The sequence below is a fragment of the Nothoprocta perdicaria genome, unplaced genomic scaffold, assembly GCF_003342845.1.
Source record: "Nothoprocta perdicaria isolate Ctin4 unplaced genomic scaffold, notPer1 scaffold_13, whole genome shotgun sequence".
NCBI classification, from domain to species: domain Eukaryota; kingdom Metazoa; phylum Chordata; class Aves; order Tinamiformes; family Tinamidae; genus Nothoprocta; species Nothoprocta perdicaria.
The window spans coordinates 2,518,889-2,527,751 of record NW_020454427.1 but is presented as its reverse complement, the minus strand read 5'-3'; positions in this window follow the sequence as shown (position 1 = coordinate 2,527,751).

Here is an 8,863-nt window from a genome sequence, read left to right as displayed (position 1 = left end):
GGAGAGGGCAGCGAGTGGAGAGCAGAGGGTTCTCTCTCCCTTCCCTTGTTTCTCACTGGGATCTTTGCTGTGGCTGAGAGGGATATTGGGAGAAGGGATTCTGGCCTAATTCGGCGGGCAGAAGCTGGGCAGCCCAGCTAGGAAGAGCGGGACGAGGGCGCAGGGCGAGTTGCTGAGCCTCAAGGGTTTCCCTCGTAGGAAGAGGTGTTTGTTTGAGAGAGGATGGCTGGGAACAGGGATCTGGGAGCCAGAAAGGCGAAAGGTCCGTTCAGATGCCCAGCACTCGAGTCCAAATAAGAAACCAGGGGCTAGGTTGAGATCAAGGGTGCGTGGTAGACTGGACCATGGCTATTTGGAGAATGGAAATGAATAGAAGAAACTTAGGAAGTCTGTGGAAGCCCCAGGAAAAGTACATAAGCAGTGTTAATAAGACTAATAACTGAGGATGGACTCTCAAGGGGGAACAAGATAATTTGGGGAAGATGGGGTTTAGGAGAACAAGGAAAAGTAAGGTTTAATGGAGATCGGAAATATATGAACACAGAAGTACAAATAGCACAGAAAGAAGGAAAGAGAAGGAAAGAAAGAGAAGGAAAGAAAGAAGGAAGGAAGGGAAAATGCTGGGGACCAGAAGGGAGTGGATTCAGAGGTGAAATGGGGAGAGGGAGTAGCTATGTGTATGAAAGCCATAGGAAAGAAATAAATGAATAAATAAAACCACAAGGGCTACAGAAAAGAAATGGCAAGCAAAGGAGCAGGAAGGTACCTGTAATTCAGAATTTTCATACAGTTCTTTGAGTGTCTTCAAATTACCCAAAATGCAGATATATCCTGTCACCCTGAGATGTATCAGGTGTTTCAAGACACATCTAGTGTCTTGCCCAGTCTCAGATGTCAAGACTGATGGCCTAGAGTTTTGCTCCATTCACATCCTTGTTAAGCATTTCCTCATCTACTAAGCAAATCCCCCAACATGGGGACACAGAATAGCTATGGGAAGGGGAAATGCGTTTTACCCATACTAAACTGTAGCAAACTTCCTCCATTATTTATTCATTTTCCCTGAGAATGGAGTGTTTTCAAATGTACCAGTATAACCATCTGTATACTTTATATACTTATTTATTTATTTATTTATTTATTTTTCCTTTCAATCTCTTTATGACCTGTATTAAAAACACAGGCTGCAGAATTTTCACTTAGTTGCCGTAATGTCCAGAAAGGCTCTGGCAAAGTCATTATCCGGTTCATGAAGGTGTAATTTGCTGCAGACAGATGAATCGAGTTTCTCTAGCTGAGCCACATAATTAGAGGAACAGAGTTTTCACGCCAATTCCTCCCCCAGGAATAGCGAGCAAAGATAGAGAGTGTAACGTGCCCTGCCAGACCACTGGCTAAGGATGGATGTTCAAAGGAGCTAAAAATATTGAGACCTGGGCAGCTAAAAACATTTTGAAGCTGCTGTAACCAAACCTGTCTCAAGAAGCTTGTCTTGCCTTGTAATGCTCCTACCCAGGATGTGCTGTTCTAATATCTATAGTAAATGGGTGTCCTTGCTTTTGTAGTAAAGCTTTAAGGTTCCAGTTAGAGTAGTGATTTGGTTGTCCTACCTGTTGTGCAGATGCAGATGCTGTTACAGATGAACCTGCTTTCAGAGACCTTGCAGGGCTACCAGGGAAACAAGAGAGACAAACAGAAATGAGTGACCGCCAGCAGAGACCCTACCAGTTTACTTGGAAATAATCACGAATCTCCATGATTTCTCCCTTCTCATCATCCACATGCCAAGGCCAGCCCTGTCTCTCGCTGCTGATACACACCAGCCGTCATCCTCTGTCACTCCCACAGCAAGGAAGGGGTTTTGGTGGCCTTGGTTTTGTAGTTRTTGTTGTTTTAATCAACAGTATATTTCATATTTCTCGTGTTTCCCTCCCCTCTCCTTGCCACCACCTTCTGAGAAGCCATCATCTTTCCCAGGTCTGTTATGAAGAAAAAGGAAGAGTGAAACCGCACCAGCTGAAAAGAAAAGGAGACTTCAAGGAAATTTGTTTTTCTTCCCCAAATACAGGGCACCCCAGAAAACGTGGCCGCCTTTGTGGCGGCGCCTGGGTGTCTYGCCTCCCCGTTCAGGTTAGCTGGATGTTCACACGGATTCTCCGAGATGCCTTTTCTYTCGCAGGGAACAATGCGCTCGGAGCCGGCCGTGCTTGTGGAAATGTTGATTCAACGCCGGGAGAGACCCTGGCAACAAAGATAGGATGAAGACCTTTGAAGAAATGTTTGAATGCTGTTTAGAAGCAGGCGAGTGTGTTGGGAAAGGGGGGAAAGAGAGAAGGATTCACTGGCTTCATAGCGATGCTACCGTTTTAAGGGGCAGTGCTAATTCCTATAATAGATTTCACTCCTGGGCAAAGAATGCTGCCGAAAAGGCTCCAACGGGTGCCACTTCCCATTGAGATAATGTCTAGGGTTGTAGCGAGGGYTTTTTTCTGTGTTTGTTTTGACAAGTAGATTCTTTTGCTTTATCTCTCTTAAACAAGAGGAGTTTTAAGGCTTAAAGATTTGAGCCCTCTGAGAAATCAAAACTTCGGTCCTTGAGATCGTGCTAAGTGTATTTACTCAAGGTTTATGACAAATCCCACAGAAGCAGGGAGAATGCTTAATACAATTCAAATGGGCTGGAACTTACCATCTAAATAAGGACTAAGCTACTGCCTGCCTGGGCTTCCCCAGGAAGAGACAGCACCACWCTCGGTGTAAAACAAAAGGGGACTTTAGAGAAATAGAAAGTCTGAAAATCCTCATCGCCTATTCATGGGTTATCTCCTTTTAAGTGAAATATCTCAAGTTATGCCCGCTCATGACAAATGCAGTTTTCAGGTTTTGAAAGTTTCATCCTTTTTATGATTTTCAGCCTGGGCTAAGAAAATCCTCTCATACTTTATCTTGCCCCAGCTATAAACACGTAAGAATTTGGATGAAAGAACACTATTTTAACAGCTGCCCTTCAGTGCAACATGTGCAGCTTGCTTGTCAGCTTCCATCCTTAAAGCCTGAAGAAAACAGAAGTCTTTCAAGGTTTGAGGTGCCATTCCTTGGTGCTTTCTGGGATCTCCAAGTCATGGCCACGTAATATAAAAGCCTTGCAGCAGGAACCCTTAATTTGGTTCAAAGCGATGAGAATGATTGTTTTTTATTGCTGTTGTTTTTAGTATTCACAATCTGCCTTATCCAACTAGTTGCTCCCAGAAATGGAATTTTATTTTCTGGGCCAAATGTGGCCTGGGCTCAGGTGCAGAAGGGGCTGCTGCTCTTTTTGGGGAGGAGCGAGGAACCATCCCCTGCATTCCCTCTACATCCCTTGAGCTGCACAGGGAGGAGCAGGTGGTGACTGCRGCTGAGCAGGGAGATACGGAGCAGCCTCCTCCAGCCCTTTCTAAAGGCAGCTCTAAAAACAGGAGCTGCTGTTCATGGGAAGACCTGGCCCTTGTCTTGGTGCTTATAGGGGGGACACAAAAGGATGAATGAAAGCCTAAGAGCTGCAGGTGTCCCTCAGGTGCATGCACATCCACCCTCCAACCCTGCCTCCCCTTACTGCCCCAGGCTGCTCAGGTGGCTTCAATGGACACCAGGCAAGCCCCTATGGATGGTGCCTTTCTGCCAGCTGCTCCCTGTTCCTGCTTGCCCACATGGATAGGGAAAGGTCAGCTTTTGCCACAGGCTGGTGCTGACCAGAAGGATGGTTGATTCTCCTGAGGTACAATCATAAATCTAAGCCCTCCACCTTTTTCAATACTTCCTGGCAGGGAGGAAAAGGAAAGCTATTGTTGCCGTTCCTAGATGGAGAATTTCTCACATATTATGCTGCCAGATGCTGGGGCAGAGGGCTAGGTTTGCTGAAGAGATATATCCATACATCCTAAAGACTTCTTCATCAGATTCCTCAATGCTCCTTTGCAAGCACAGAAAGGTCTGTTCCAGTGATCACCCCATCTCGTATGAATGCTCGTTATGAAACCTCCACTGTATGAACCCTTAATTTCTCTGTCTCTTGCGGTCTGCTCTGATCTTGAGTCAACAGACAAGGAGATGTCAMCCAGAAGACACACAGCTCCACAAGCAGATCACATAACGCATGCAGACCCAAGCCTCAGAGCTGCACAAACACTCATGAGGCTCATTAAGCTCTAACGTGGCACGGGTTGCCCTTGGGATTCAATGGGGATTTAGGAGCCAGCRTGTTTTGCTGAGCCGGGAGCCAGCAGGTAAATTCTCTGCTGCTAAGAATTCTCTGCTTACTGTGCAGGAGGCTCTTGCAGAGGTGACACAGCACTGCCCTAGCTTCCTCACAACATTTTTGTCTGAAAGATCATTATTTTCTTTTCCAAGCATCCYATGACCAGACCAGCTGTGAGTCACCAATTTCAGCTGTTGTCCCTCCACCAATTGCTTTCAAATCCAAACCCAACTGAAATTAGAGGCGATGCAGAGAGCAGTGAGAGGAGCATGTCTGCTTCAGAAAGGTTCCCTGGCTGTTGGCTGCTGCTGCTCCGCTTTGTCTCYAGCCTTGTAACGCTGCCTGTCAGCAGCCCGGCTCTGCCTGCAGGTGCTAGGCTGAGCTCAGCACCCTGCCCACCCTTCCCGAGGGCCCTGACCCACATGTGGCCGCCGTGTGGGGTCCCACTCGTGTTCGCTCCGGCGCTGGCTCTGGAGCGGCTGCTGCCACCAGACACCCTCCGTGTCCACATGTGGGGACCTTAGTCCCACAGCTGCGGCTCAGCACAGAAAAGCAAGACTTTAGAACAGTGTAGCGTGTTTGTTGCGTTCTTATAGCTGTCTAATTTTGCTTTTAACATACTAAAGATAAGACTGTTAATYGGTAACAAATATTTTATAATTGAGCCACTAACCTAGACGCATGTCAGGACCTGATYAGCGTGTATAAATACCTCAAGGGAGGCAGTGAGGAGGAGGGGGGCGGCCTCTTTTCAGTGGTGGCCAGCGATAGGACTAGAGGAAACGGCCACAAGCTGAGGCACCAAAAGTTCCACAGGAACTTGAGGAAAAAATTCATAACAGTGAGGGTGCCAGAGCCCTGGAACAGGCTGCCCAGAGAGGTTGTGGAGTCTCTTCCTCTGGAGATCTTCAAACCCACTTGGACGCAGCCCTGTGCCCCGTGCTCTAGGTGACCCTGCATGAGCAAGGAGGTTGGACTAGATGACCTCTGAGGTCCCTTCCAACCTTAAGCATTCTGTGGTTCTATGATTCTATGAAATCCACACTTGTTGTGGTGTATGGAGTAACTAAGGCTTAATGTTTCTTACCTTTTCAGGACTAAAATCATTGATCACCTCTGATGTCAATGTGACCTCACAGAGAGGAATTTGCTAAAATGTTCATCTGAAAACTAGGAAATTCATCAAAAATTGTAAGAAATAATGTAAAATCCTACAACCATATCTTGGTTTTCAGGCTGTGGTGCTTCATTGACTACAAGAACCTGAAAATGGATCTAAGTCTTCTGAATGGGCCCAAGTGAGACTGTTTCCATGCGTGAACAGACCTGCTTGCCACTGTGGTCCTCAGGACAGGTAACGTGCAGGAAGTGGGCTCAGAGGGCCTCCCAGTTTCCAGTGTTGTCCTGATTTCTCTGATGTCCCACACTGGCACCCTATCGAGTATTCAAAAAATCAGAGTTCACTGCAGCAGTTTAGGGTTTGTTTCATTACCTGAACTAAGACCAAAATGTTCATGTCAGTTTTGATTTTTTTTTCACAGCTTCTCAGTCTTTATACTTGCAAGCACTCTTAAATATTGAGCGTTTCAGTGCTGTTCTTTTGACAGTGAAATTTTCAGAAAAATATTTTACTAGAGTTTAAAGAGCTGTTTTCCCCCTCTTACCAATATTAGGATTGGTTTGGAAGGTATTTTGACTGCAGAGGGAAMAAAGAAAAAAGAAGTAAAATAGAATTTCTAGATTTGTGCCTGCAAGATAATMTTTTGCCATACTCTTCACAGTGAATAAAGAAGTTTGACAACAGATGAAAGATTAGTGTTACCAGCAGTTTAATTAGTTTAATTAGTTCAATTTAATTTAGTTAACAGTACCAATAACAAATGCCCACTACAAGGTTCTGTTTGGAGCTGTAGGTAGTAAAAAAGGTTCTGAGATAACTGAAAGTGTTCTGTGCTCCATGTGCTTGGTGAGAGAGAAGGCAAGAGGACAACTAGGAGAGAGTCTCAGCTCCAGTAAGTCAAGTTTCCCACACAGAAGATGGGAATTCATGCTGGGAGACAGGAGTCATGGTAGAAAATTCCTTTTCAGGAATTAGCTTAAGCCCAAAGGCTGCACTTGTATCCTTTTGGGGAGGAGAGGAAAGCTGCATCCCCACACTTTTCTTTTGCCAAGGTCTAAATGAAGAACATTGCCCAAACCAGGTGTCGGTGTCTAGAAAACCAGCCTGGACTGTGAATCCGAGCCTCAGAGCCAGGAGACAGATTCTCAGCCATAGGGAAGAGCCTGTGTCTGAGCAAGGATGTGGCCCCTCTCCAGGATCCCCAGCACGTGTCTTTGGTCCCTCTCCAGTCAACGTGCTGGCAGTTGCAACTCAGATGCTCCTCATCACTCCCTTCTCAAGATGCTACTTTATTGTGTGAGGAGCTGTGGTGCCTAACTCAGGAATTGAATACTGGGAAGCATAAGCTAAAAATTCTGAGTGGCAATGAGGAGCACAACCCTGGCGGTTCTGGCCCTACGCTGAAGTAGATGTGCTGTTTTCCTAGAAAATCAGGGTAGCTCTTTTTCGAAGCGCTGGCAATGCTTCAAAGAGAAATCACGGAAGAGCACGAAGTGCTCAACAAAGTAAAGGGTGTGTGGCTTTAGTTATAGTTTGATTTGCAGTAGGACACATGGAATATGAACGGACTCAAAGTATCATCTAAATTAAATATTTCTATTTGTATATTTAAACTGATWGTTTCCAGAACTCTCTTTTGAAGTGCCAAGGTGAAAAGATGACTGAAGTAAGCATTTAAGATGCTAATTTATACATGTTCTAAAAGCAAAGAACTCTTTATTATTATTGTTATTATTAGTTTCCAAGTATTATTGGACTACTACTGGGTGTAAAGAAGACTTGTTTTCTTTTCATGAAACCTTATTAAAAGTCACTGTGTTTTGTATGGAAAACCCAGAACGCTGGGTGAACAGAAAGGCCACGCTTTTTCTTTGTAGGAATCAGTTTTATCCTGCCACCAAGAGAATCCAAGCAGAGTGTTTGGGCTCCTGTTCACTTGTTTCACTGTTGGAGTCTGTGTTGTGGTCCTCGTGAGAGAGCTCTTTCATTCACCTTCCTATTGACCTCCCTCAAGCTGTTGGTCAGCGTCTTTTAGGAAGGTTTTTTCAAGCACAGTAATATGATTTAAAGAAATGACTGGGAAGTAGCAGTTTCAGAAAAAAAATAATATGAATCTGTAATTTTCTGAGGAATATAGAGTTCCTGTCTAGTTGCATTGCCAGGTCAACCAATTCCTATTCCTAATTGGCTTTCAAGTTCTAAATGCAGCATACTTTTAATCAATATTCAATATATCATTCTTAAAGGATATTTTGCAATACTGTTTGAGAAAGGCCAAGTTGTACCCTCTAAACTAACTGGATAAAATACTAACAGGATGTACATGAAAAACCTTAGCATGCTTTTATTTTTGTGGGAAGTACAAGTCCATTTTAGGTGCTTCTGACATAGTTGATGGTGATGCACAGTATGGTGGAGGGCAGCCTCCCATTAGCATCCATGCATTAAGAAAAAGAAAATGTGCAAATCCTACACCTACAACCTGAAGTTAGAGGTTACTAGCCAGCGAGGACCACYAGTTCCACCGAGAGCAGCAAGAGAGCAGCAAACACTGCAGGCACTGAGCACGCCACCCACACTCAAGTCCTTAGCTCCACGGAGCCTGTGCTAACACTGTGACCATCTGGCTTCTCCCAAAAAGGCATGTGGGCAGCTTATCTTCAAAGATCAGCACTGCTTTTTTTTTGCAACAGCACTAACAGCTGTATCAAAGAATGGAAAATAGATCTCCTAAGTTCGTCTTCTCCCATAAAGGACTGAGTGACCTGGGTTTGACAGTACTGTTTTAATTTAAGACACTTGGGCAGGCTTGCGTGTACTTCCCTCTCCTTTGTAAAACGTGCCATACAGCTGACTATAGTTAAGAAGTATCAGTTAAGGAGTGCATCTGAAGGATAAACCAGCAAGAGGATTTCTGTCCTTGGCTAGTGGAAATGAAGATTACTCTATGGAGATAAAAAATGGACAAGTTATCCATAACAGCTCATACGATCTTCAGCTTTCTCTTCCTCTCAAGCATTACGTCCTTACTGTAAGCTATTTGAAACTGTCTTTGGAGATGACTTCCTCAACTAAGTGTGCACCTAAGACATTAACAAAGTGGTTTTGAAGAGAGGGGTAATTTTTTTCTTTCAAATCAAGGCCCTATATCCCGTTCAGCAAGGATGGTGTTGCATTACTTCCTAGACCACTCAGTGTCTTCACTTCCCGCTTACCTGTTGTGAAACTAATGCRTTCCAGAAAGGACAGAGTTACTTGAGCATCTGAACTCCTACAGGGAGCAGGAGAGAGAAGTACTGTTTAATTGCCTTGACTCCACAAATGATGCAAAACCAAGAACATGAAGGAAGAACTTATATATCGCAAAGTCTACTGCTTCATTCATCACCCTGCGAATGAATCATGAGAACCTTGCACACGGACTGGGATCTGCTGCTTCTTCGTCTCTTGGCCACGGTATTTCSCCCGTTCATTTTATGAGAAACAGGAAATTACTTGTCTTCTCC